Source organism: Myxocyprinus asiaticus, chromosome 3 (assembly GCF_019703515.2).
Source record: "Myxocyprinus asiaticus isolate MX2 ecotype Aquarium Trade chromosome 3, UBuf_Myxa_2, whole genome shotgun sequence".
Classification (NCBI taxonomy): Eukaryota; Metazoa; Chordata; class Actinopteri; order Cypriniformes; family Catostomidae; genus Myxocyprinus; species Myxocyprinus asiaticus.
The window spans coordinates 56,001,386-56,026,325 of record NC_059346.1 but is presented as its reverse complement, the minus strand read 5'-3'; the positions used below and the strand labels follow the sequence as shown (position 1 = coordinate 56,026,325).

The window sequence follows — 24,940 nt, the reverse complement described above, 5'->3', positions numbered from 1 at the left end:
TGGTGACCCAATGAAACTTCAGAACATATTAAACTTGTGTTTTGAGAAAGCTATAGATGCAGATGACTGTGCAATGAGCGCTTCATGAGAAATGGGACAAAAGAAGCAAACTTTAGATTGGCATCTTTGTTAGGATTTATTGGTGTTTTGACATGTTATTGAAATGTATGCTTGTCAGAGAGGTTTGAAGATTTCTTTATATTCCCATTCGTGTAGATAGTAGCTGTAATTGCATGACTGGAAATAGCTGGACGTGGGCGTGGCATGCTGAGTGCCACAACGTCATGAGACTTGTTTTGAGCTTGTAGGGAAGAGCAGCTAATGCAACGTGGCTCGTTGGTCTAGGGGTATGATTCTCGCTTAGGGTGCGAGAGGTCCCGGGTTCAAATCCCGGACGAGCCCGTTCTTTCGCTTCAAACTTCCTCCCATGGTTTGTGGCTTCTTACTGTTAGCATGACAAACTGCCCATTGTGATGTGGGATTTGTGTCCAGAATTCAGTCTTGAATGGTTGGTTAGAGCATGGTCCTAATAACACCAGGGTTGCAGTTTCAATCCCCCATATGGAACATGTAGGGTTTTGTTCTGAATATATCTTCTGCTCTACTCTTACGTACCCACTGGAATCATAGAAATCTGTACAGAGAAGTGAAACAAAACAATTAGGCTGAAATAGCTCAGTTGGGAAAGTGTTATTCTGAAGTGCTAAACGTACCTGGTTCTGTCCTGTGCTTTGGCACATGGCTCTTTTGTCTGTTTTCAGTCCATGGCTGCCAATGGCCTAGATCCTGCCCCTTTCCACAGAGCAATTATGTGCTCCACCTACATGGTGCTGAATGAAATCAATTCTTGGTTCCATGGTGACTCTGAATCCAGCGATCCGAGTTCAAATCTAAGTGGGACCTTTTGCAACTTTTGCGCAAAGGTGTGGAGTACCCAATCAGAAGGGCTTTTCAAAAGCAGTTAGCCTCCGAATCTTCTGTATGAAAAGCATTCATAGTCTGATGGCCAGTGTCCCCATTTATAAAGATGTTCGTAAAATGACCTCAAATGTAAATGTAGCATAATTTCCTACGTGTTCCTGCAGATTATTTATAAAACGTCCCTATGCACGGAAAAATGTTCCTTAATACATCCCACTTTATATATCGCAGTTCATCTTAAAATCATAGGCTTGTGAATGACTGCATGGACTCCACCTACAGAACATCCACAAATATCTTAAAATAGTGAGACAGAATTCAATAAAAGCATACTCGCAAGATATTCATTCATTCATATGGAATGTTCTTGTGCGGTTGGCAAATTTTTCTATAAAAGTGAGTGCAGCTAATGGTGTTGGCCCATAAAATGCATCCTATTCAAAGACTCATCAGTTATTCATTTTCATTATCAATAACAAATCCAATCATTGATCACGTTTACTGTAAATTCACACCATTTTTCAACCAATGTCCATATTCTTGCTAAACCTTAATTCCGAAAAGAGGTTTACATGCTCTTTTATATATAATGAAATATGCATAGTCTACATGGCAGTCGGGTTCTGTATAAACTACATGCGCTTTCTTTTCCCACTGTTGTCTTCTGCTCGCTCGTGCCACTGATTGCACTGCATTTTAGTTAGAGCATTCACTATTATTTATGTCCACAACAAAAGCAGACAAGAGGCTGAAGGATGAATAGATGAAAAAAAAATGTAGGCGAGTTTTAAATGAGACTGTTGCTTTGCTTTTTAACCATCTGTATATTGATTTAACTATGTTTAACCATAATCTCTCCTCCTCCTCCTCGCTCCAAAAATGTACTTGACATATTGCTTACCGTATATTACACCGGCCTGTTATCTCGTCGGTCTCAAAATGAATTTGTTATGGAAACCTGCAGAAAGGGCTATGAATAAGTTTTCTCTTAATGCGGATATCCAAAACAAAACATTTAAATGAGGCATGCTTATTCTAAATAAGATGTCTTTCATATTTTGATGCCCAGGTCTGTCACATTAGAGAATGGGGGACTAAGAAGGAAACCTCCCAGGAGGAGAATGAGAGGATCGACCCCACTACCACTCGCATGCTAAGCGAACGCTCTGCATTTTTAGCTAACTCCCCTACAGGGATGTTTTCACCAAGCCTTGATTGAATCGTTTTTTGGTTCCTCATTTGTGCATCCAGGAGTTACCCATCCCCACCCTTAATACCTTGCAATAATCAGAAAGACAATGTTCAAGAAGTATCACGAGGTAGTGATCCGGTATCAAAAAAGAGTTTTGTAGTCAAGGAGGTTTGCACCCAAGAGGATTGTGATATGGTGACGTAGGAACTTCAGTGGTGACCCAATGAAACTTCAGAACATATTAAACTTGTGTTTTGAGAAAGCTATAGATGCAGATGACTGTGCAATGAGCGCTTCATGAGAAATGGGACAAAAGAAGCAAACTTTAGATTGGCATCTTTGTTAGGATTTATTGGTGTTTTGACATGTTATTGAAATGTATGCTTGTCAGAGAGGTTTGAAGATTTCTTTATATTCCCATTCGTGTAGATAGTAGCTGTAATTGCATGACTGGAAATAGCTGGACGTGGGCGTGGCATGCTGAGTGCCACAACGTCATGAGACTTGTTTTGAGCTTGTAGGGAAGAGCAGCTAATGCAACGTGGCTCGTTGGTCTAGGGGTATGATTCTCGCTTAGGGTGCGAGAGGTCCCGGGTTCAAATCCCGGACGAGCCCGTTCTTTCGCTTCAAACTTCCTCCCATGGTTTGTGGCTTCTTACTGTTAGCATGACAAACTGCCCATTGTGATGTGGGATTTGTGTCCAGAATTCAGTCTTGAATGGTTGGTTAGAGCATGGTCCTAATAACACCAGGGTTGCAGTTTCAATCCCCCATATGGAACATGTAGGGTTTTGTTCTGAATATATCTTCTGCTCTACTCTTACGTACCCACTGGAATCATAGAAATCTGTACAGAGAAGTGAAACAAAACAATTAGGCTGAAATAGCTCAGTTGGGAAAGTGTTATTCTGAAGTGCTAAACGTACCTGGTTCTGTCCTGTGCTTTGGCACATGGCTCTTTTGTCTGTTTTCAGTCCATGGCTGCCAATGGCCCAGATCCTGCCCCTTTCCACAGAGCAATTATGTGCTCCACCTACATGGTGCTGAATGAAATCAATTCTTGGTTCCATGGTGACTCTGAATCCAGCGATCCGAGTTCAAATCTAAGTGGGACCTTTTGCAACTTTTGCGCAAAGGTGTGGAGTACCCAATCAGAAGGGCTTTTCAAAAGCAGTTAGCCTCCGAATCTTCTGTATGAAAAGCATTCATAGTCTGATGGCCAGTGTCCCCATTTATAAAGATGTTCGTAAAATGACCTCAAATGTAAATGTAGCATAATTTCCTACGTGTTCCTGCAGATTATTTATAAAACGTCCCTATGCACGGAAAAATGTTCCTTAATACATCCCACTTTATATATCGCAGTTCATCTTAAAATCATAGGCTTGTGAATGACTGCATGGACTCCACCTACAGAACATCCACAAATATCTTAAAATAGTGAGACAGAATTCAATAAAAGCATACTCGCAAGATATTCATTCATTCATATGGAATGTTCTTGTGCGGTTGGCAAATTTTTCTATAAAAGTGAGTGCAGCTAATGGTGTTGGCCCATAAAATGCATCCTATTCAAAGACTCATCAGTTATTCATTTTCATTATCAATAACAAATCCAATCATTGATCACGTTTACTGTAAATTCACACCATTTTTCAACCAATGTCCATATTCTTGCTAAACCTTAATTCCGAAAAGAGGTTTACATGCTCTTTTATATATAATGAAATATGCATAGTCTACATGGCAGTCGGGTTCTGTATAAACTACATGCGCTTTCTTTTCCCACTGTTGTCTTCTGCTCGCTCGTGCCACTGATTGCACTGCATTTTAGTTAGAGCATTCACTATTATTTATGTCCACAACAAAAGCAGACAAGAGGCTGAAGGATGAATAGATGAAAAAAAATGTAGGCGAGTTTTAAATGAGACTGTTGCTTTGCTTTTTAACCATCTGTATATTGATTTAACTATGTTTAACCATAATCTCTCCTCCTCCTCCTCGCTCCAAAAATGTACTTGACATATTGCTTACCGTATATTACACCGGCCTGTTATCTCGTCGGTCTCAAAATGAATTTGTTATGGAAACCTGCAGAAAGGGCTATGAATAAGTTTTCTCTTAATGCGGATATCCAAAACAAAACATTTAAATGAGGCATGCTTATTCTAAATAAGATGTCTTTCATATTTTGATGCCCAGGTCTGTCACATTAGAGAATGGGGGACTAAGAAGGAAACCTCCCAGGAGGAGAATGAGAGGATCGACCCCACTACCACTCGCATGCTAAGCGAACGCTCTGCATTTTTAGCTAACTCCCCTACAGGGATGTTTTCACCAAGCCTTGATTGAATCGTTTTTTGGTTCCTCATTTGTGCATCCAGGAGTTACCCATCCCCACCCTTAATACCTTGCAATAATCAGAAAGACAATGTTCAAGAAGTATCACGAGGTAGTGATCCGGTATCAAAAAAGAGTTTTGTAGTCAAGGAGGTTTGCACCCAAGAGGATTGTGATATGGTGACGTAGGAACTTCAGTGGTGACCCAATGAAACTTCAGAACATATTAAACTTGTGTTTTGAGAAAGCTATAGATGCAGATGACTGTGCAATGAGCGCTTCATGAGAAATGGGACAAAAGAAGCAAACTTTAGATTGGCATCTTTGTTAGGATTTATTGGTGTTTTGACATGTTATTGAAATGTATGCTTGTCAGAGAGGTTTGAAGATTTCTTTATATTCCCATTCGTGTAGATAGTAGCTGTAATTGCATGACTGGAAATAGCTGGACGTGGGCGTGGCATGCTGAGTGCCACAACGTCATGAGACTTGTTTTGAGCTTGTAGGGAAGAGCAGCTAATGCAACGTGGCTCGTTGGTCTAGGGGTATGATTCTCGCTTAGGGTGCGAGAGGTCCCGGGTTCAAATCCCGGACGAGCCCGTTCTTTCGCTTCAAACTTCCTCCCATGGTTTGTGGCTTCTTACTGTTAGCATGACAAACTGCCCATTGTGATGTGGGATTTGTGTCCAGAATTCAGTCTTGAATGGTTGGTTAGAGCATGGTCCTAATAACACCAGGGTTGCAGTTTCAATCCCCCATATGGAACATGTAGGGTTTTGTTCTGAATATATCTTCTGCTCTACTCTTACGTACCCACTGGAATCATAGAAATCTGTACAGAGAAGTGAAACAAAACAATTAGGCTGAAATAGCTCAGTTGGGAAAGTGTTATTCTGAAGTGCTAAACGTACCTGGTTCTGTCCTGTGCTTTGGCACATGGCTCTTTTGTCTGTTTTCAGTCCATGGCTGCCAATGGCCCAGATCCTGCCCCTTTCCACAGAGCAATTATGTGCTCCACCTACATGGTGCTGAATGAAATCAATTCTTGGTTCCATGGTGACTCTGAATCCAGCGATCCGAGTTCAAATCTAAGTGGGACCTTTTGCAACTTTTGCGCAAAGGTGTGGAGTACCCAATCAGAAGAGCTTTTCAAAAGCAGTTAGCCTCCGAATCTTCTGTATGAAAAGCATTCATAGTCTGATGGCCAGTGTCCCCATTTATAAAGATGTTCGTAAAATGACCTCAAATGTAAATGTAGCAAAATTTCCTACGTGTTCCTGCAGATTATTTATAAAATGTCCCTATGCACGGAAAAATGTTCCTTAATACATCCCACTTTATATATCGCAGTTCATCTTAAAATCATAGGCTTATCCTCTTACGTACCCACTGGAATCATAGAAATCTGTACAGAGAAGTGAAACAGAACAACTAGGCTGAAATAGCTCAGTTGGGAAAGTGTTATTCTGAAGTGCTAAACGTACCTGGTTCTGTCCTGTGCTTTGGCACATGGCTCTTTTGTCTGTTTTCAGTCCATGGCTGCCAATGGCCCAGATCCTGCCTTTTTCCACAGAGCAATTATGTGCTCCACCTACATGGTGCTGAATGAAATCAATTCTTGGTTCCATGGTTCTTGGTTCCACTCGCATGCTAAGCGAACGCTCTGCATTTTTAGCTAACTCCCCTACAGGGATGTTTTCACCAAGCCTTGATTGAATCGTTTTTTGGTTCCTCATTTGTGCATCCAGGAGTTACCCATCCCCACCCTTAATACCTTGCAATAATCAGAAAGACAATGTTCAAGAAGTATCACGAGGTAGTGATCCGGTATCAAAAAAGAGTTTTGTAGTCAAGGAGGTTTGCACCCAAGAGGATTGTGATATGGTGACGTAGGAACTTCAGTGGTGACCCAATGAAACTTCAGAACATATTAAACTTGTGTTTTGAGAAAGCTATAGATGCAGATGACTGTGCAATGAGCGCTTCATGAGAAATGGGACAAAAGAAGCAAACTTTAGATTGGCATCTTTGTTAGGATTTATTGGTGTTTTGACATGTTATTGAAATGTATGCTTGCCAGAGAGGTTTGAAGATTTCTTTATATTCCCATTCGTGTAGATAGTAGCTGTAATTGCATGACTGGAAATAGCTGGACGTGGGCGTGGCATGCTGAGTGCCACAACGTCATGAGACTTGTTTTGAGCTTGTAGGGAAGAGCAGCTAATGCAACGTGGCTCGTTGGTCTAGGGGTATGATTCTCGCTTAGGGTGCGGGAGGTCCCGGGTTCAAATCCCGGACGAGCCCGTTCTTTCGCTTCAAACTTCCTCCCATGCTTTGTGGCTTCTTACTGTTAGCATGACAAACTACCCATTGTGATGTGGAATTTGCGTCCAGAATTCAGTCTTGAATGGTTGGTTAGAGCATGGTCCTAATAACACCAGGGTTGCAGTTTCAATCCCCCATATGGAACATGTAGGGTTTTGTTCTGAATATATCTTCTGCTCTACTCTTACGTACCCACTGGAATCATAGAAATCTGTACAGAGAAGTGAAACAAAACAATTAGGCTGAAATAGCTCAGTTGGGAAAGTGTTATTCTGAAGTGCTAAACGTACCTGGTTCTGTCCTGTGCTTTGGCACATGGCTCTTTTGTCTGTTTTCAGTCCATGGCTGCCAATGGCCCAGATCCTGCCCCTTTCCACAGAGCAATTATGTGCTCCACCTACATGGTGCTGAATGAAATCAATTCTTGGTTCCATGGTGACTCTGAATCCAGCGATCCGAGTTCAAATCTAAGTGGGACCTTTTGCAACTTTTGCGCAAAGGTGTGGAGTACCCAATCAGAAGAGCTTTTCAAAAGCAGTTAGCCTCCGAATCTTCTGTATGAAAAGCATTCATAGTCTGATGGCCAGTGTCCCCATTTATAAAGATGTTCGTAAAATGACCTCAAATGTAAATGTAGCATAATTTCCTACGTGTTCCTGCAGATTATTTATAAAATGTCCCTATGCACGGAAAAATGTTCCTTAATACATCCCACTTTATATATCGCAGTTCATCTTAAAATCATAGGCTTATCCTCTTACGTACCCACTGGAATCATAGAAATCTGTACAGAGAAGTGAAACAGAACAACTAGGCTGAAATAGCTCAGTTGGGAAAGTGTTATTCTGAAGTGCTAAACGTACCTGGTTCTGTCCTGTGCTTTGGCACATGGCTCTTTTGTCTGTTTTCAGTCCATGGCTGCCAATGGCCCAGATCCTGCCCCTTTCCACAGAGCAATTATGTGCTCCACCTACATGGTGCTGAATGAAATCAATTCTTGGTTCCATGGTTCCATGGTGACTCTGAATCCAGCGATCCGAGTTCAAATCTAAGTGGGACCTTCTGCAACTTTTGTGCAAAGGTGTGGAGTACCCAATCAGAAGGGCTTTTCAAAAGCAGTTAGCCTCCGAATCTTCTGTATGAAAAGCATTCATAGTCTGATGGCCAGTGTCCTCATTTATAAAGATGTTCGTAAAATGACCTCAAATGTAAATGTAGCATAATTTCCTACGTGTTCCTGCAGATTATTTTAAAATGTCCCTATGCACGGAAAAATGTTCCTTAATACATCCCACTTTATATATCGCAGTTCATCTTAAAATCATAGGCTTGTGAATGACTGCATGGACTCCAAAATTCATTCAAAGAGGTTTGAAGATTTCTTTATATTCCCATTCATGTAGATAGTAGCTGTAATTGCATGACTGGAAATAGCTGGACGTGGGCATGGCATGCTGAGTGCCACAACGTCATGAGACTTGTTTTGAGCTTGTAGGGAAGAGCAGCTAATGCAACGTGGCTCGTTGGTCTAGGGGTATGATTCTCGCTTAGGGTGCGAGAGGTCCCGGGTTCAAATCCCGGACGAGCCCGTTCTTTCGCTTCAAACTTCCTCCCATGGATTGTGGCTTCTTACTGTTAGCATGACAAACTACCCATTGTGATGTGGAATTTGTGTCCAGAATTCAGTCTTGAATGGTTGGTTAGAGCATGGTCCTAATAACACCAGGGTTGCAGTTTCAATCCCCCATATGGAACATGTAGGGTTTTGTTCTGAATATATCTTCTGCTCTACTCTTACGTACCCACTGGAATCATAGAAATCTGTACAGAGAAGTGAAACAAAACAATTAGGCTGAAATAGCTCATTTGGGAAAGTGTTATTCTGAAGTGCTAAACGTACCTGGTTCTGTCCTGTGCTTTGGCACATGGCTCTTTTGTCTGTTTTCAGTCCATGGCTGCCAATGGCCCAGATCCTGCCCCTTTCCACAGAGCAATTATGTGCTCCACCTACATGGTGCTGAATGAAATCAATTCTTGGTTCCATGGTGACTCTGAATCCAGCGATCCGAGTTCAAATCTAAGTGGGACCTTTTGCAACTTTTGCGCAAAGGTGTGGAGTACCCAATCAGAAGAGCTTTTCAAAAGCAGTTAGCCTCCGAATCTTCTGTATGAAAAGCATTCATAGTCTGATGGCCAGTGTCCCCATTTATAAAGATGTTCGTAAAATGACCTCAAATGTAAATGTAGCATAATTTCCTACGTGTTCCTGCAGATTATTTATAAAATGTCCCTATGCACGGAAAAATGTTCCTTAATACATCCCACTTTATATATCGCAGTTCATCTTAAAATCATAGGCTTATCCTCTTACGTACCCACTGGAATCATAGAAATCTGTACAGAGAAGTGAAACAGAACAACTAGGCTGAAATAGCTCAGTTGGGAAAGTGTTATTCTGAAGTGCTAAACGTACCTGGTTCTGTCCTGTGCTTTGGCACATGGCTCTTTTGTCTGTTTTCAGTCCATGGCTGCCAATGGCCCAGATCCTGCCCCTTTCCACAGAGCAATTATGTGCTCCACCTACATGGTGCTGAATGAAATCAATTCTTGGTTCCATGGTGACTCTGAATCCAGCGATCCGAGTTCAAATCTAAGTGGGACCTTTTGCAACTTTTGCGCAAAGGTGTGGAGTACCCAATCAGAAGAGCTTTTCAAAAGCAGTTAGCCTCCGAATCTTCTGTATGAAAAGCATTCATAGTCTGATGGCCAGTGTCCCCATTTATAAAGATGTTCGTAAAATGACCTCAAATGTAAATGTAGCATAATTTCCTACGTGTTCCTGCAGATTATTTATAAAATGTCCCTATGCACGGAAAAATGTTCCTTAATACATCCCACTTTATATATCGCAGTTCATCTTAAAATCATAGGCTTATCCTCTTACGTACCCACTGGAATCATAGAAATCTGTACAGAGAAGTGAAACAGAACAACTAGGCTGAAATAGCTCAGTTGGGAAAGTGTTATTCTGAAGTGCTAAACGTACCTGGTTCTGTCCTGTGCTTTGGCACATGGCTCTTTTGTCTGTTTTCAGTCCATGGCTGCCAATGGCCCAGATCCTGCCCCTTTCCACAGAGCAATTATGTGCTCCACCTACATGGTGCTGAATGAAATCAATTCTTGGTTCCATGGTTCCATGGTGACTCTGAATCCAGCGATCCGAGTTCAAATCTAAGTGGGACCTTCTGCAACTTTTGTGCAAAGGTGTGGAGTACCCAATCAGAAGGGCTTTTCAAAAGCAGTTAGCCTCCGAATCTTCTGTATGAAAAGCATTCATAGTCTGATGGCCAGTGTCCTCATTTATAAAGATGTTCGTAAAATGACCTCAAATGTAAATGTAGCATAATTTCCTACGTGTTCCTGCAGATTATTTTAAAATGTCCCTATGCACGGAAAAATGTTCCTTAATACATCCCACTTTATATATCGCAGTTCATCTTAAAATCATAGGCTTGTGAATGACTGCATGGACTCCAAAATTCATTCAAAGAGGTTTGAAGATTTCTTTATATTCCCATTCATGTAGATAGTAGCTGTAATTGCATGACTGGAAATAGCTGGACGTGGGCGTGGCATGCTGAGTGCCACAACGTCATGAGACTTGTTTTGAGCTTGTAGGGAAGAGCAGCTACATGCGTAGTTCTGTATAAACTACATGCGCTTTCTTTTCCCACTGTTGTCTTCTGCTCGCTCGTGCCACTGATTGCACTGCATTTTAGTTAGAGCATTCACTATTATTTATGTCCACAACAAAAGCAGACAAGAGGCTGAAGGATGAATAGATGAAAAAAAATGTAGGCGAGTTTTAAATGAGACTGTTGCTTTGCTTTTTAACCATCTGTATATTGATTTAACTATGTTTAACCATAATCTCTCCTCCTCCTCCTCGCTCCAAAAATGTACTTGACATATTGCTTACCGTATATTACACCGGCCTGTTATCTCGTCGGTCTCAAAATGAATTTGTTATGGAAACCTGCAGAAAGGGCTATGAATAAGTTTTCTCTTAATGCGGATATCCAAAACAAAACATTTAAATGAGGCATGCTTATTCTAAATAAGATGTCTTTCATATTTTGATGCCCAGGTCTGTCACATTAGAGAATGGGGGACTAAGAAGGAAACCTCCCAGGAGGAGAATGAGAGGATCGACCCCACTACCACTCGCATGCTAAGCGAACGCTCTGCATTTTTAGCTAACTCCCCTACAGGGATGTTTTCACCAAGCCTTGATTGAATCGTTTTTTGGTTCCTCATTTGTGCATCCAGGAGTTACCCATCCCCACCCTTAATACCTTGCAATAATCAGAAAGACAATGTTCAAGAAGTATCACGAGGTAGTGATCCGGTATCAAAAAAGAGTTTTGTAGTCAAGGAGGTTTGCACCCAAGAGGATTGTGATATGGTGACGTAGGAACTTCAGTGGTGACCCAATGAAACTTCAGAACATATTAAACTTGTGTTTTGAGAAAGCTATAGATGCAGATGACTGTGCAATGAGCGCTTCATGAGAAATGGGACAAAAGAAGCAAACTTTAGATTGGCATCTTTGTTAGGATTTATTGGTGTTTTGACATGTTATTGAAATGTATGCTTGCCAGAGAGGTTTGAAGATTTCTTTATATTCCCATTCGTGTAGATAGTAGCTGTAATTGCATGACTGGAAATAGCTGGACGTGGGCGTGGCATGCTGAGTGCCACAACGTCATGAGACTTGTTTTGAGCTTGTAGGGAAGAGCAGCTAATGCAACATGGCTCGTTGGTCTAGGGGTATGATTCTCGCTTAGGGTGCGAGAGGTCCCGGGTTCAAATCCCGGACGAGCCCGTTCTTTCGCTTCAAACTTCCTCCCATGGTTTGTGGCTTCTTACTGTTAGCATGACAAACTACCCATTGTGATGTGGAATTTGTGTCCAGAATTCAGTCTTGAATGGTTGGTTAGAGCATGGTCCTAATAACACCAGGGTTGCAGTTTCAATCCCCCATATGGAACATGTAGGGTTTTGTTCTGAATATATCTTCTGCTCTACTCTTACGTACCCACTGGAATCATAGAAATCTGTACAGAGAAGTGAAACAAAACAATTAGGCTGAAATAGCTCAGTTGGGAAAGTGTTATTCTGAAGTGCTAAACGTACCTGGTTCTGTCCTGTGCTTTGGCACATGGCTCTTTTGTCTGTTTTCAGTCCATGGCTGCCAATGGCCCAGATCCTGCCCCTTTCCACAGAGCAATTATGTGCTCCACCTACATGGTGCTGAATGAAATCAATTCTTGGTTCCATGGTGACTCTGAATCCAGCGATCCGAGTTCAAATCTAAGTGGGACCTTTTGCAACTTTTGCGCAAAGGTGTGGAGTACCCAATCAGAAGAGCTTTTCAAAAGCAGTTAGCCTCCGAATCTTCTGTATGAAAAGCATTCATAGTCTGATGGCCAGTGTCCCCATTTATAAAGATGTTCGTAAAATGACCTCAAATGTAAATGTAGCATAATTTCCTACGTGTTCCTGCAGATTATTTATAAAATGTCCCTATGCACGGAAAAATGTTCCTTAATACATCCCACTTTATATATCGCAGTTCATCTTAAAATCATAGGCTTATCCTCTTACGTACCCACTGGAATCATAGAAATCTGTACAGAGAAGTGAAACAGAACAACTAGGCTGAAATAGCTCAGTTGGGAAAGTGTTATTCTGAAGTGCTAAACGTACCTGGTTCTGTCCTGTGCTTTGGCACATGGCTCTTTTGTCTGTTTTCAGTCCATGGCTGCCAATGGCCCAGATCCTGCCCCTTTCCACAGAGCAATTATGTGCTCCACCTACATGGTGCTGAATGAAATCAATTCTTGGTTCCATGGTGACTCTGAATCCAGCGATCCGAGTTCAAATCTAAGTGGGACCTTTTGCAACTTTTGCGCAAAGGTGTGGAGTACCCAATCAGAAGAGCTTTTCAAAAGCAGTTAGCCTCCGAATCTTCTGTATGAAAAGCATTCATAGTCTGATGGCCAGTGTCCCCATTTATAAAGATGTTCGTAAAATGACCTCAAATGTAAATGTAGCATAATTTCCTACGTGTTCCTGCAGATTATTTATAAAATGTCCCTATGCACGGAAAAATGTTCCTTAATACATCCCACTTTATATATCGCAGTTCATCTTAAAATCATAGGCTTATCCTCTTACGTACCCACTGGAATCATAGAAATCTGTACAGAGAAGTGAAACAGAACAACTAGGCTGAAATAGCTCAGTTGGGAAAGTGTTATTCTGAAGTGCTAAACGTACCTGGTTCTGTCCTGTGCTTTGGCACATGGCTCTTTTGTCTGTTTTCAGTCCATGGCTGCCAATGGCCCAGATCCTGCCCCTTTCCACAGAGCAATTATGTGCTCCACCTACATGGTGCTGAATGAAATCAATTCTTGGTTCCATGGTTCCATGGTGACTCTGAATCCAGCGATCCGAGTTCAAATCTAAGTGGGACCTTCTGCAACTTTTGTGCAAAGGTGTGGAGTACCCAATCAGAAGGGCTTTTCAAAAGCAGTTAGCCTCCGAATCTTCTGTATGAAAAGCATTCATAGTCTGATGGCCAGTGTCCTCATTTATAAAGATGTTCGTAAAATGACCTCAAATGTAAATGTAGCATAATTTCCTACGTGTTCCTGCAGATTATTTTAAAATGTCCCTATGCACGGAAAAATGTTCCTTAATACATCCCACTTTATATATCGCAGTTCATCTTAAAATCATAGGCTTGTGAATGACTGCATGGACTCCAAAATTCATTCAAAGAGGTTTGAAGATTTCTTTATATTCCCATTCATGTAGATAGTAGCTGTAATTGCATGACTGGAAATAGCTGGACGTGGGCGTGGCATGCTGAGTGCCACAACGTCATGAGACTTGTTTTGAGCTTGTAGGGAAGAGCAGCTACATGCGTAGTTCTGTATAAACTACATGCGCTTTCTTTTCCCACTGTTGTCTTCTGCTCGCTCGTGCCACTGATTGCACTGCATTTTAGTTAGAGCATTCACTATTATTTATGTCCACAACAAAAGCAGACAAGAGGCTGAAGGATGAATAGATGAAAAAAAATGTAGGCGAGTTTTAAATGAGACTGTTGCTTTGCTTTTTAACCATCTGTATATTGATTTAACTATGTTTAACCATAATCTCTCCTCCTCCTCCTCGCTCCAAAAATGTACTTGACATATTGCTTACCGTATATTACACCGGCCTGTTATCTCGTCGGTCTCAAAATGAATTTGTTATGGAAACCTGCAGAAAGGGCTATGAATAAGTTTTCTCTTAATGCGGATATCCAAAACAAAACATTTAAATGAGGCATGCTTATTCTAAATAAGATGTCTTTCATATTTTGATGCCCAGGTCTGTCACATTAGAGAATGGGGGACTAAGAAGGAAACCTCCCAGGAGGAGAATGAGAGGATCGACCCCACTACCACTCGCATGCTAAGCGAACGCTCTGCATTTTTAGCTAACTCCCCTACAGGGATGTTTTCACCAAGCCTTGATTGAATCGTTTTTTGGTTCCTCATTTGTGCATCCAGGAGTTACCCATCCCCACCCTTAATACCTTGCAATAATCAGAAAGACAATGTTCAAGAAGTATCACGAGGTAGTGATCCGGTATCAAAAAAGAGTTTTGTAGTCAAGGAGGTTTGCACCCAAGAGGATTGTGATATGGTGACGTAGGAACTTCAGTGGTGACCCAATGAAACTTCAGAACATATTAAACTTGTGTTTTGAGAAAGCTATAGATGCAGATGACTGTGCAATGAGCGCTTCATGAGAAATGGGACAAAAGAAGCAAACTTTAGATTGGCATCTTTGTTAGGATTTATTGGTGTTTTGACATGTTATTGAAATGTATGCTTGCCAGAGAGGTTTGAAGATTTCTTTATATTCCCATTCGTGTAGATAGTAGCTGTAATTGCATGACTGGAAATAGCTGGACGTGGGCGTGGCATGCTGAGTGCCACAACGTCATGAGACTTGTTTTGAGCTTGTAGGGAAGAGCAGCTAATGCAACGTGGCTCGTTGGTCTAGGGGTATGATTCTCGCTTAGGGTGCGAGAGGTCCCGGGTTCAAATCCCGGACGAGCCCGTTCTTTCGCTTCAAACTTCCTCCCATGGTTTGTGGCTTCTTACTGTTAGCATGACAAACTACCCATCGTGATTTTGTGTCCAGAATTCAGTCTTGAATGGTTGGTTAGAGCATGGTCCTAATAACACCAGGGTTGCAGTTTCAATCCCCCATATGGAACATGTAGGGTTTTGTTCTGAATATATCTTCTGCTCTACTCTTACGTACCCACTGGAATCATAGAAATCTGTACAGAGAAGTGAAACAAAACAATTAGGCTGAAATAGCTCAGTTGGGAAAGTGTTATTCTGAAGTGTTAAACGTACCAGGTTCTGTCCTGTGCTTTGGCACATGGCTCTTTTGTCTGTTTTCAGTCCATGGCTGCCAATGGCCCAGATCCTGCCCCTTTCCACAGAGCAATTATGTGCTCCACCTACATGGTGCTGAATGAAATCAATTCTTGGTTCCATGGTTCCATGGTGACTCTGAATCCAGCGATCCGAGTTCAAATCTAAGTGGGACCTTTTGCAACTTTTGCGCAAAGGTGTGGAGTACCCAATCAGAAGGGCTTTTCAAAAGCAGTTAGCCTCCGAATCTTCTGTATGAAAAGCATTCATAGTCTGATGGCCAGTGTCCCCATTTATAAAGATGTTCGTAAAATGACCTCAAATGTAAATGTAGCATAATTTCCTACGTGTTCCTGCAGATTATTTATAAAACGTCCCTATGCACGGAAAAATGTTCCTTAATACATCCCACTTTATATATCGCAGTTCATCTTAAAATCATAGGCTTGTGAATGACTGCATGGACTCCACCTATAGAACATCCACAAATATCTTAAAATAGTGAGACAGAATTCAATAAAAGCATACTCGCAAGATATTCATTCATTCATATGGAATGTTCTTGTGCGGTTGGCAAATTTTTCTATAAAAGTGAGTGCAGCTAATGGTGTTGGCCCATAAAATGCATCCTATTCAAAGACTCATCAGTTATTCATTTTCATTATCAATAACAAATCCAATCATTGATCACGTTTACTGTTTTACACGTTTATTTTAGGGGCAGTGGTGGCTCAGCGGTTAAGGCTCTGGGTTACTGATCAGAAGGTCGGGGGTTCAAGCCCCAGCACCGCCAAGATGCCACTGTTGGGCCCTTGAGCAAGGCCCTTGACCCTATCTGCTCCAGGGGCGCCGTATCATGGCTGACCCTGCACTCTGACCCCAGCCTAGCTGGGATATGTGAAAAAGAAGAATTTCACTGTATATGTGCAAATGTATAATGTGTGATAAATAAAGAAAATTATTAATTATTAATTATTAATTATTGTAAATTCACACCATTTTTCAACCAATGTCCATATTCTTGCTAAACCTTAATTCCGAAAAGAGGTTTACATGCTCTTTTATATATAATGAAATATGCATAGTCTACATGGCAGTCGGGTTCTGTATAAACTACATGCGCTTTCTTTTCCCACTGTTGTCTTCTGCTCGCTCGTGCCACTGATTGCACTGCATTTTAGTTAGAGCATTCACTATTATTTATGTCCACAACAAAAGCAGACAAGAGGCTGAAGGATGAATAGATGAAAAAAAATGTAGGCGAGTTTTAAATGAGACTGTTGCTTTGCTTTTTAACCATCTGTATATTGATTTAACTATGTTTAACCATAATCTCTCCTCCTCCTCCTCGCTCCAAAAATGTACTTGACATATTGCTTACCGTATATTACACCGGCCTGTTATCTCGTCGGTCTCAAAATGAATTTGTTATGGAAACCTGCAGAAAGGGCTATGAATAAGTTTTCTCTTAATGCGGATATCCAAAACAAAACATTTAAATGAGGCATGCTTATTCTAAATAAGATGTCTTTCATATTTTGATGCCCAGGTCTGTCACATTAGAGAATGGGGGACTAAGAAGGAAACCTCCCAGGAGGAGAATGAGAGGATCGACCCCACTACCACTCGCATGCTAAGCGAACGCTCTGCATTTTTAGCTAACTCCCCTACAGGGATGTTTTCACCAAGCCTTGATTGAATCGTTTTTTGGTTCCTCATTTGTGCATCCAGGAGTTACCCATCCCCACCCTTAATACCTTGCAATAATCAGAAAGACAATGTTCAAGAAGTATCACGAGGTAGTGATCCGGTATCAAAAAAGAGTTTTGTAGTCAAGGAGGTTTGCACCCAAGAGGATTGTGATATGGTGACGTAGGAACTTCAGTGGTGACCCAATGAAACTTCAGAACATATTAAACTTGTGTTTTGAGAAAGCTATAGATGCAGATGACTGTGCAATGAGCGCTTCATGAGAAATGGGACAAAAGAAGCAAACTTTAGATTGGCATCTTTGTTAGGATTTATTGGTGTTTTGACATGTTATTGAAATGTATGCTTGTCAGAGAGGTTTGAAGATTTCTTTATATTCCCATTCGTGTAGATAGTAGCTGTAATTGCATGACTGGAAATAGCTGGACGTGGGCGTGGCATGCTGAGTGCCACAACGTCATGAGACTTGTTTTGAGCTTGTAGGGAAGAGCAGCTAATGCAACGTGGCTCGTTGGTCTAGGGGTATGATTCTCGCTTAGGGTGCGAGAGGTCCCGGGTTCAAATCCCGGACGAGCCCGTTCTTTCGCTTCAAACTTCCTCCCATGGTTTGTGGCTTCTTACTGTTAGCATGACAAACTGCCCATTGTGATGTGGGATTTGTGTCCAGAATTCAGTCTTGAATGGTTGGTTAGAGCATGGTCCTAATAACACCAGGGTTGCAGTTTCAATCCCCCATATGGAACATGTAGGGTTTTGTTCTGAATATATCTTCTGCTCTACTCTTACGTACCCACTGGAATCATAGAAATCTGTACAGAGAAGTGAAACAAAACAATTAGGCTGAAATAGCTCAGTTGGGAAAGTGTTATTCTGAAGTGCTAAACGTACCTGGTTCTGTCCTGTGCTTTGGCACATGGCTCTTTTGTCTGTTTTCAGTCCATGGCTGCCAATGGCCCAGATCCTGCCCCTTTCCACAGAGCAATTATGTGCTCCACCTACATGGTGCTGAATGAAATCAATTCTTGGTTCCATGGTGACTCTGAATCCAGCGATCCGAGTTCAAATCTAAGTGGGACCTTTTGCAACTTTTGCGCAAAGGTGTGGAGTACCCAATCAGAAGAGCTTTTCAAAAGCAGTTAGCCTCCGAATCTTCTGTATGAAAAGCATTCATAGTCTGATGGCCAGTGTCCCCATTTATAAAGATGTTCGTAAAATGACCTCAAATGTAAATGTAGCAAAATTTCCTACGTGTTCCTGCAGATTATTTATAAAATGTCCCTATGCACGGAAAAATGTTCCTTAATACATCCCACTTTATATATCGCAGTTCATCTTAAAATCATAGGCTTATCCTCTTACGTACCCACTGGAATCATAGAAATCTGTACAGAGAAGTGAAACAGAACAACTAGGCTGAAATAGCTCAGTTGGGAAAGTGTTATTCTGAAGTGCTAAACGTACCTGGTTCTGTCCTGTGCTTTGGCACATGGCTCTTTTGTCTGTTTTCAGTCCATGGCTGCCAATGGCCCAGATCCTGCCTTTTTCCACAGAGCAATTATGTGCTCCACCTACATGGTGCTGAATGAAATCAATTCTTGGTTCCATGGTTCTTGGTTCCACTCGCATGCTAAGCGAACGCTCTGCATTTTTAGCTAACTCCCCTACAGGGATGTTTTCACCAAGCCTTGATTGAATCGTTTTTTGGTTCCTCATTTGTGCATCCAGGAGTTACCCATCCCCACCCTTAATACCTTGCAATAATCAGAAAGACAATGTTCAAGAAGTATCACGAGGTAGTGATCCGGTATCAAAAAAGAGTTTTGTAGTCAAGTAGGTTTGCACCCAAGAGGATTGTGAAATGGTGTCGTAGGAACTTCAGTGGTGACCCAATGAAACTTCAGAACATATTAAACTTGTGTTTTGAGAAAGCTATAGATGCAGATGACTGTGCAATGAGCGCTTCATGAGAAATGGGACAAAAGAAGCAAACTTTAGATTGGCATCTTTGTTAGGATTTATTGGTGTTTTGACATGTTATTGAAATGTATGCTTGCCAGAGAGGTTTGAAGATTTCTTTATATTCCCATTCGTGTAGATAGTAGCTGTAATTGCATGACTGGAAATAGCTGGACGTGGGCGTGGCATGCTGAGTGCCACAACGTCATGAGACTTGTTTTGAGCTTGTAGGGAAGAGCAGCTAATGCAACGTGGCTCGTTGGTCTAGGGGTATGATTCTCGCTTAGGGTGCGGGAGGTCCCGGGTTCAAATCCCGGACGAGCCCGTTCTTTCGCTTCAAACTTCCTCCCATGGTTTGTGGCTTCTTACTGTTAGCATGACAAACTACCCATTGTGATGTGGAATTTGTGTCCAGAATTCAGTCTTGAATGGTTGGTTAGAGCATGGTCCTAATAACACCAGGGTTGCAGTTTCAATCCCCCATATGGAACACCCACTGGAATCATAGAAATCTGTACAGAGAAGTGAAACAAAACAATTAGGCTGAAATAGCTCAGTTGGGAAAGTGTTATTCTGAACTGCTAAACGTTCCTGTTTCTGTCCTGTGCTTTGGCACATGGCTCTTTTGTCTGTTTTCAGTCCATGGCTGCCAATGGCCCAGATCCTGCCCCTTTCCACAGAGCAATTATGTGCTCCACCTACATGGTGCTGAATGAAATCAATTCTTGGTTCCATGGTGACTCTGAATCCAGCGATCCGAGTTCAAATCTAAGTGGGACCTTTTGCAACTTTTGCGCAAAGGTGTGGAGTACCCAATCAGAAGAGCTTTTCAAAAGCAGTTAGCCTCCGAATCTTCTGTATGAAAAGCATTCATAGTCTGATGGCCAGTGTCCCCATTTATAAAGATGTTCGTAAAATGACCTCAAATGTAAATGTAGCATAATTTCCTACGTGTTCCTGCAGATTATTTATAAAATGTCCCTATGCACGGAAAAATGTTCCTTAATACATCCCACTTTATATATCGCAGTTCATCTTAAAATCATAGGCTTATCCTCTTACGTACCCACTGGAATCATAGAAATCTGTACAGAGAAGTGAAACAGAACAACTAGGCTGAAATAGCTCAGTTGGGAAAGTGTTATTCTGAAGTGCTAAACGTACCTGGTTCTGTCCTGTGCTTTGGCACATGGCTCTTTTGTCTGTTTTCAGTCCATGGCTGCCAATGGCCCAGATCCTGCCCCTTTCCACAGAGCAATTATGTGCTCCACCTACATGGTGCTGAATGAAATCAATTCTTGGTTCCATGGTTCCATGGTGACTCTGAATCCAGCGATCCGAGTTCAAATCTAAGTGGGACCTTCTGCAACTTTTGTGCAAAGGTGTGGAGTACCCAATCAGAAGGGCTTTTCAAAAGCAGTTAGCCTCCGAATCTTCTGTATGAAAAGCATTCATAGTCTGATGGCCAGTGTCCTCATTTATAAAGATGTTCGTAAAATGACCTCAAATGTAAATGTAGCATAATTTCCTACGTGTTCCTGCAGATTATTTTAAAATGTCCCTATGCACGGAAAAATGTTCCTTAATACATCCCACTTTATATATCGCAGTTCATCTTAAAATCATAGGCTTGTGAATGACTGCATGGACTCCAAAATTCATTCAAAGAGGTTTGAAGATTTCTTTATATTCCCATTCATGTAGATAGTAGCTGTAATTGCATGACTGGAAATAGCTGGACGTGGGCGTGGCATGCTGAGTGCCACAACGTCATGAGACTTGTTTTGAGCTTGTAGGGAAGAGCAGCTACATGCGTAGTTCTGTATAAACTACATGCGCTTTCTTTTCCCACTGTTGTCTTCTGCTCGCTCGTGCCACTGATTGCACTGCATTTTAGTTAGAGCATTCACTATTATTTATGTCCACAACAAAAGCAGACAAGAGGCTGAAGGATGAATAGATGAAAAAAAATGTAGGCGAGTTTTAAATGAGACTGTTGCTTTGCTTTTTAACCATCTGTATATTGATTTAACTATGTTTAACCATAATCTCTCCTCCTCCTCCTCGCTCCAAAAATGTACTTGACATATTGCTTACCGTATATTACACCGGCCTGTTATCTCGTCGGTCTCAAAATGAATTTGTTATGGAAACCTGCAGAAAGGGCTATGAATAAGTTTTCTCTTAATGCGGATATCCAAAACAAAACATTTAAATGAGGCATGCTTATTCTAAATAAGATGTCTTTCATATTTTGATGCCCAGGTCTGTCACATTAGAGAATGGGGGACTAAGAAGGAAACCTCCCAGGAGGAGAATGAGAGGATCGACCCCACTACCACTCGCATGCTAAGCGAACGCTCTGCATTTTTAGCTAACTCCCCTACAGGGATGTTTTCACCAAGCCTTGATTGAATCGTTTTTTGGTTCCTCATTTGTGCATCCAGGAGTTACCCATCCCCACCCTTAATACCTTGCAATAATCAGAAAGACAATGTTCAAGAAGTATCACGAGGTAGTGATCCGGTATCAAAAAAGAGTTTTGTAGTCAAGGAGGTTTGCACCCAAGAGGATTGTGATATGGTGACGTAGGAACTTCAGTGGTGACCCAATGAAACTTCAGAACATATTAAACTTGTGTTTTGAGAAAGCTATAGATGCAGATGACTGTGCAATGAGCGCTTCATGAGAAATGGGACAAAAGAAGCAAACTTTAGATTGGCATCTTTGTTAGGATTTATTGGTGTTTTGACATGTTATTGAAATGTATGCTTGCCAGAGAGGTTTGAAGATTTCTTTATATTCCCATTCGTGTAGATAGTAGCTGTAATTGCATGACTGGAAATAGCTGGACGTGGGCGTGGCATGCTGAGTGCCACAACGTCATGAGACTTGTTTTGAGCTTGTAGGGAAGAGCAGCTAATGCAACATGGCTCGTTGGTCTAGGGGTATGATTCTCGCTTAGGGTGCGAGAGGTCCCGGGTTCAAATCCCGGACGAGCCCGTTCTTTCGCTTCAAACTTCCTCCCATGGTTTGTGGCTTCTTACTGTTAGCATGACAAACTACCCATTGTGATGTGGAATTTGTGTCCAGAATTCAGTCTTGAATGGTTGGTTAGAGCATGGTCCTAATAACACCAGGGTTGCAGTTTCAATCCCCCATATGGAACATGTAGGGTTTTGTTCTGAATATATCTTCTGCTCTACTCTTACGTACCCACTGGAATCATAGAAATCTGTACAGAGAAGTGAAACAAAACAATTAGGCTGAAATAGCTCAGTTGGGAAAGTGTTATTCTGAAGTGCTAAACGTACCTGGTTCTGTCCTGTGCTTTGGCACATGGCTCTTTTGTCTGTTTTCAGTCCATGGCTGCCAATGGCCCAGATCCTGCCCCTTTCCACAGAGCAATTATGTGCTCCACCTACATGGTGCTGAATGAAATCAATTCTTGGTTCCATGGTGACTCTGAATCCAGCGATCCGAGTTCAAATCTAAGTGGGACCTTTTGCAACTTTTGCGCAAAGGTGTGGAGTACCCAATCAGAAGAGCTTTTCAAAAGCAGTTAGCCTCCGAATCTTCTGTATGAAAAGCATTCATAGTCTGATGGCCAGTGTCCCCATTTATAAAGATGTTCGTAAAATGACCTCAAATGTAAATGTAGCATAATTTCCTACGTGTTCCTGCAGATTATTTATAAAATGTCCCTATGCACGGAAAAATGTTCCTTAATACATCCCACTTTATATATCGCAGTTCATCTTAAAATCATAGGCTTATCCTCTTACGTACCCACTGGAATCATAGAAATCTGTACAGAGAAGTGAAACAGAACAACTAGGCTGAAATAGCTCAGTTGGGAAAGTGTTATTCTGAAGTGCTAAACGTACCTGGTTCTGTCCTGTGCTTTGGCACATGGCTCTTTTGTCTGTTTTCAGTCCATGGCTGCCAATGGCCCAGATCCTGCCCCTTTCCACAGAGCAATTATGTGCTCCACCTACATGGTGCTGAATGAAATCAATTCTTGGTTCCATGGTTCCATGGTGACTCTGAATCCAGCGATCCGAGTTCAAATCTAAGTGGGACCTTCTGCAACTTTTGTGCAAAGGTGTGGAGTACCCAATCAGAAGGGCTTTTCAAAAGCAGTTAGCCTCCGAATCTTCTGTATGAAAAGCATTCATAGTCTGATGGCCAGTGTCCTCATTTATAAAGATGTTCGTAAAATGACCTCAAATGTAAATGTAGCATAATTTCCTACGTGTTCCTGCAGATTATTTTAAAATGTCCCTATGCACGGAAAAATGTTCCTTAATACATCCCACTTTATATATCGCAGTTCATCTTAAAATCATAGGCTTGTGAATGACTGCATGGACTCCAAAATTCATTCAAAGAGGTTTGAAGATTTCTTTATATTCCCATTCATGTAGATAGTAGCTGTAATTGCATGACTGGAAATAGCTGGACGTGGGCGTGGCATGCTGAGTGCCACAACGTCATGAGACTTGTTTTGAGCTTGTAGGGAAGAGCAGCTACATGCGTAGTTCTGTATAAACTACATGCGCTTTCTTTTCCCACTGTTGTCTTCTGCTCGCTCGTGCCACTGATTGCACTGCATTTTAGTTAGAGCATTCACTATTATTTATGTCCACAACAAAAGCAGACAAGAGGCTGAAGGATGAATAGATGAAAAAAAATGTAGGCGAGTTTTAAATGAGACTGTTGCTTTGCTTTTTAACCATCTGTATATTGATTTAACTATGTTTAACCATAATCTCTCCTCCTCCTCCTCGCTCCAAAAATGTACTTGACATATTGCTTACCGTATATTACACCGGCCTGTTATCTCGTCGGTCTCAAAATGAATTTGTTATGGAAACCTGCAGAAAGGGCTATGAATAAGTTTTCTCTTAATGCGGATATCCAAAACAAAACATTTAAATGAGGCATGCTTATTCTAAATAAGATGTCTTTCATATTTTGATGCCCAGGTCTGTCACATTAGAGAATGGGGGACTAAGAAGGAAACCTCCCAGGAGGAGAATGAGAGGATCGACCCCACTACCACTCGCATGCTAAGCGAACGCTCTGCATTTTTAGCTAACTCCCCTACAGGGATGTTTTCACCAAGCCTTGATTGAATCGTTTTTTGGTTCCTCATTTGTGCATCCAGGAGTTACCCATCCCCACCCTTAATACCTTGCAATAATCAGAAAGACAATGTTCAAGAAGTATCACGAGGTAGTGATCCGGTATCAAAAAAGAGTTTTGTAGTCAAGGAGGTTTGCACCCAAGAGGATTGTGATATGGTGACGTAGGAACTTCAGTGGTGACCCAATGAAACTTCAGAACATATTAAACTTGTGTTTTGAGAAAGCTATAGATGCAGATGACTGTGCAATGAGCGCTTCATGAGAAATGGGACAAAAGAAGCAAACTTTAGATTGGCATCTTTGTTAGGATTTATTGGTGTTTTGACATGTTATTGAAATGTATGCTTGCCAGAGAGGTTTGAAGATTTCTTTATATTCCCATTCGTGTAGATAGTAGCTGTAATTGCATGACTGGAAATAGCTGGACGTGGGCGTGGCATGCTGAGTGCCACAACGTCATGAGACTTGTTTTGAGCTTGTAGGGAAGAGCAGCTAATGCAACGTGGCTCGTTGGTCTAGGGGTATGATTCTCGCTTAGGGTGCGAGAGGTCCCGGGTTCAAATCCCGGACGAGCCCGTTCTTTCGCTTCAAACTTCCTCCCATGGTTTGTGGCTTCTTACTGTTAGCATGACAAACTACCCATCGTGATTTTGTGTCCAGAATTCAGTCTTGAATGGTTGGTTAGAGCATGGTCCTAATAACACCAGGGTTGCAGTTTCAATCCCCCATATGGAACATGTAGGGTTTTGTTCTGAATATATCTTCTGCTCTACTCTTACGTACCCACTGGAATCATAGAAATCTGTACAGAGAAGTGAAACAAAACAATTAGGCTGAAA

General features: G+C 41.6%; 11 non-coding genes across 11 annotated transcripts; all 11 read left to right on the top strand.

Annotated features, from left to right (window-relative positions):
* Window positions 1-330: 330 nt before the first annotated feature.
* On the top strand, window positions 331-402 carry trnap-agg (transfer RNA proline (anticodon AGG)). The gene has a single exon. It is a non-coding gene; the product is annotated as a tRNA-Pro (tRNA).
* Window positions 403-2,656: 2,254 nt separating this feature from the next.
* Window positions 2,657-2,728, top strand: trnap-agg (transfer RNA proline (anticodon AGG)). The gene has a single exon. It is a non-coding gene; the product is annotated as a tRNA-Pro (tRNA).
* A 2,253-nt stretch (window positions 2,729-4,981) lies between these two features.
* Window positions 4,982-5,053, top strand: trnap-agg (transfer RNA proline (anticodon AGG)). Its single transcript has one exon. It is a non-coding gene; the product is annotated as a tRNA-Pro (tRNA).
* A 1,632-nt stretch (window positions 5,054-6,685) lies between these two features.
* On the top strand, window positions 6,686-6,757 carry trnap-agg (transfer RNA proline (anticodon AGG)). The gene has a single exon. It is a non-coding gene; the product is annotated as a tRNA-Pro (tRNA).
* Window positions 6,758-8,295: 1,538 nt separating this feature from the next.
* Window positions 8,296-8,367, top strand: trnap-agg (transfer RNA proline (anticodon AGG)). The gene has a single exon. It is a non-coding gene; the product is annotated as a tRNA-Pro (tRNA).
* A 3,224-nt stretch (window positions 8,368-11,591) lies between these two features.
* Window positions 11,592-11,663, top strand: trnap-agg (transfer RNA proline (anticodon AGG)). Its single transcript has one exon. It is a non-coding gene; the product is annotated as a tRNA-Pro (tRNA).
* Window positions 11,664-14,887: 3,224 nt separating this feature from the next.
* trnap-agg (transfer RNA proline (anticodon AGG)) lies at window positions 14,888-14,959 on the top strand. Its single transcript has one exon. It is a non-coding gene; the product is annotated as a tRNA-Pro (tRNA).
* Window positions 14,960-17,500: 2,541 nt separating this feature from the next.
* Window positions 17,501-17,572, top strand: trnap-agg (transfer RNA proline (anticodon AGG)). The gene has a single exon. It is a non-coding gene; the product is annotated as a tRNA-Pro (tRNA).
* Window positions 17,573-19,204: 1,632 nt separating this feature from the next.
* Window positions 19,205-19,276, top strand: trnap-agg (transfer RNA proline (anticodon AGG)). Its single transcript has one exon. It is a non-coding gene; the product is annotated as a tRNA-Pro (tRNA).
* Window positions 19,277-21,882: 2,606 nt separating this feature from the next.
* On the top strand, window positions 21,883-21,954 carry trnap-agg (transfer RNA proline (anticodon AGG)). The gene has a single exon. It is a non-coding gene; the product is annotated as a tRNA-Pro (tRNA).
* A 2,651-nt stretch (window positions 21,955-24,605) lies between these two features.
* On the top strand, window positions 24,606-24,677 carry trnap-agg (transfer RNA proline (anticodon AGG)). The gene has a single exon. It is a non-coding gene; the product is annotated as a tRNA-Pro (tRNA).
* The last annotated feature ends 263 nt before the right edge of the window (window positions 24,678-24,940 follow it).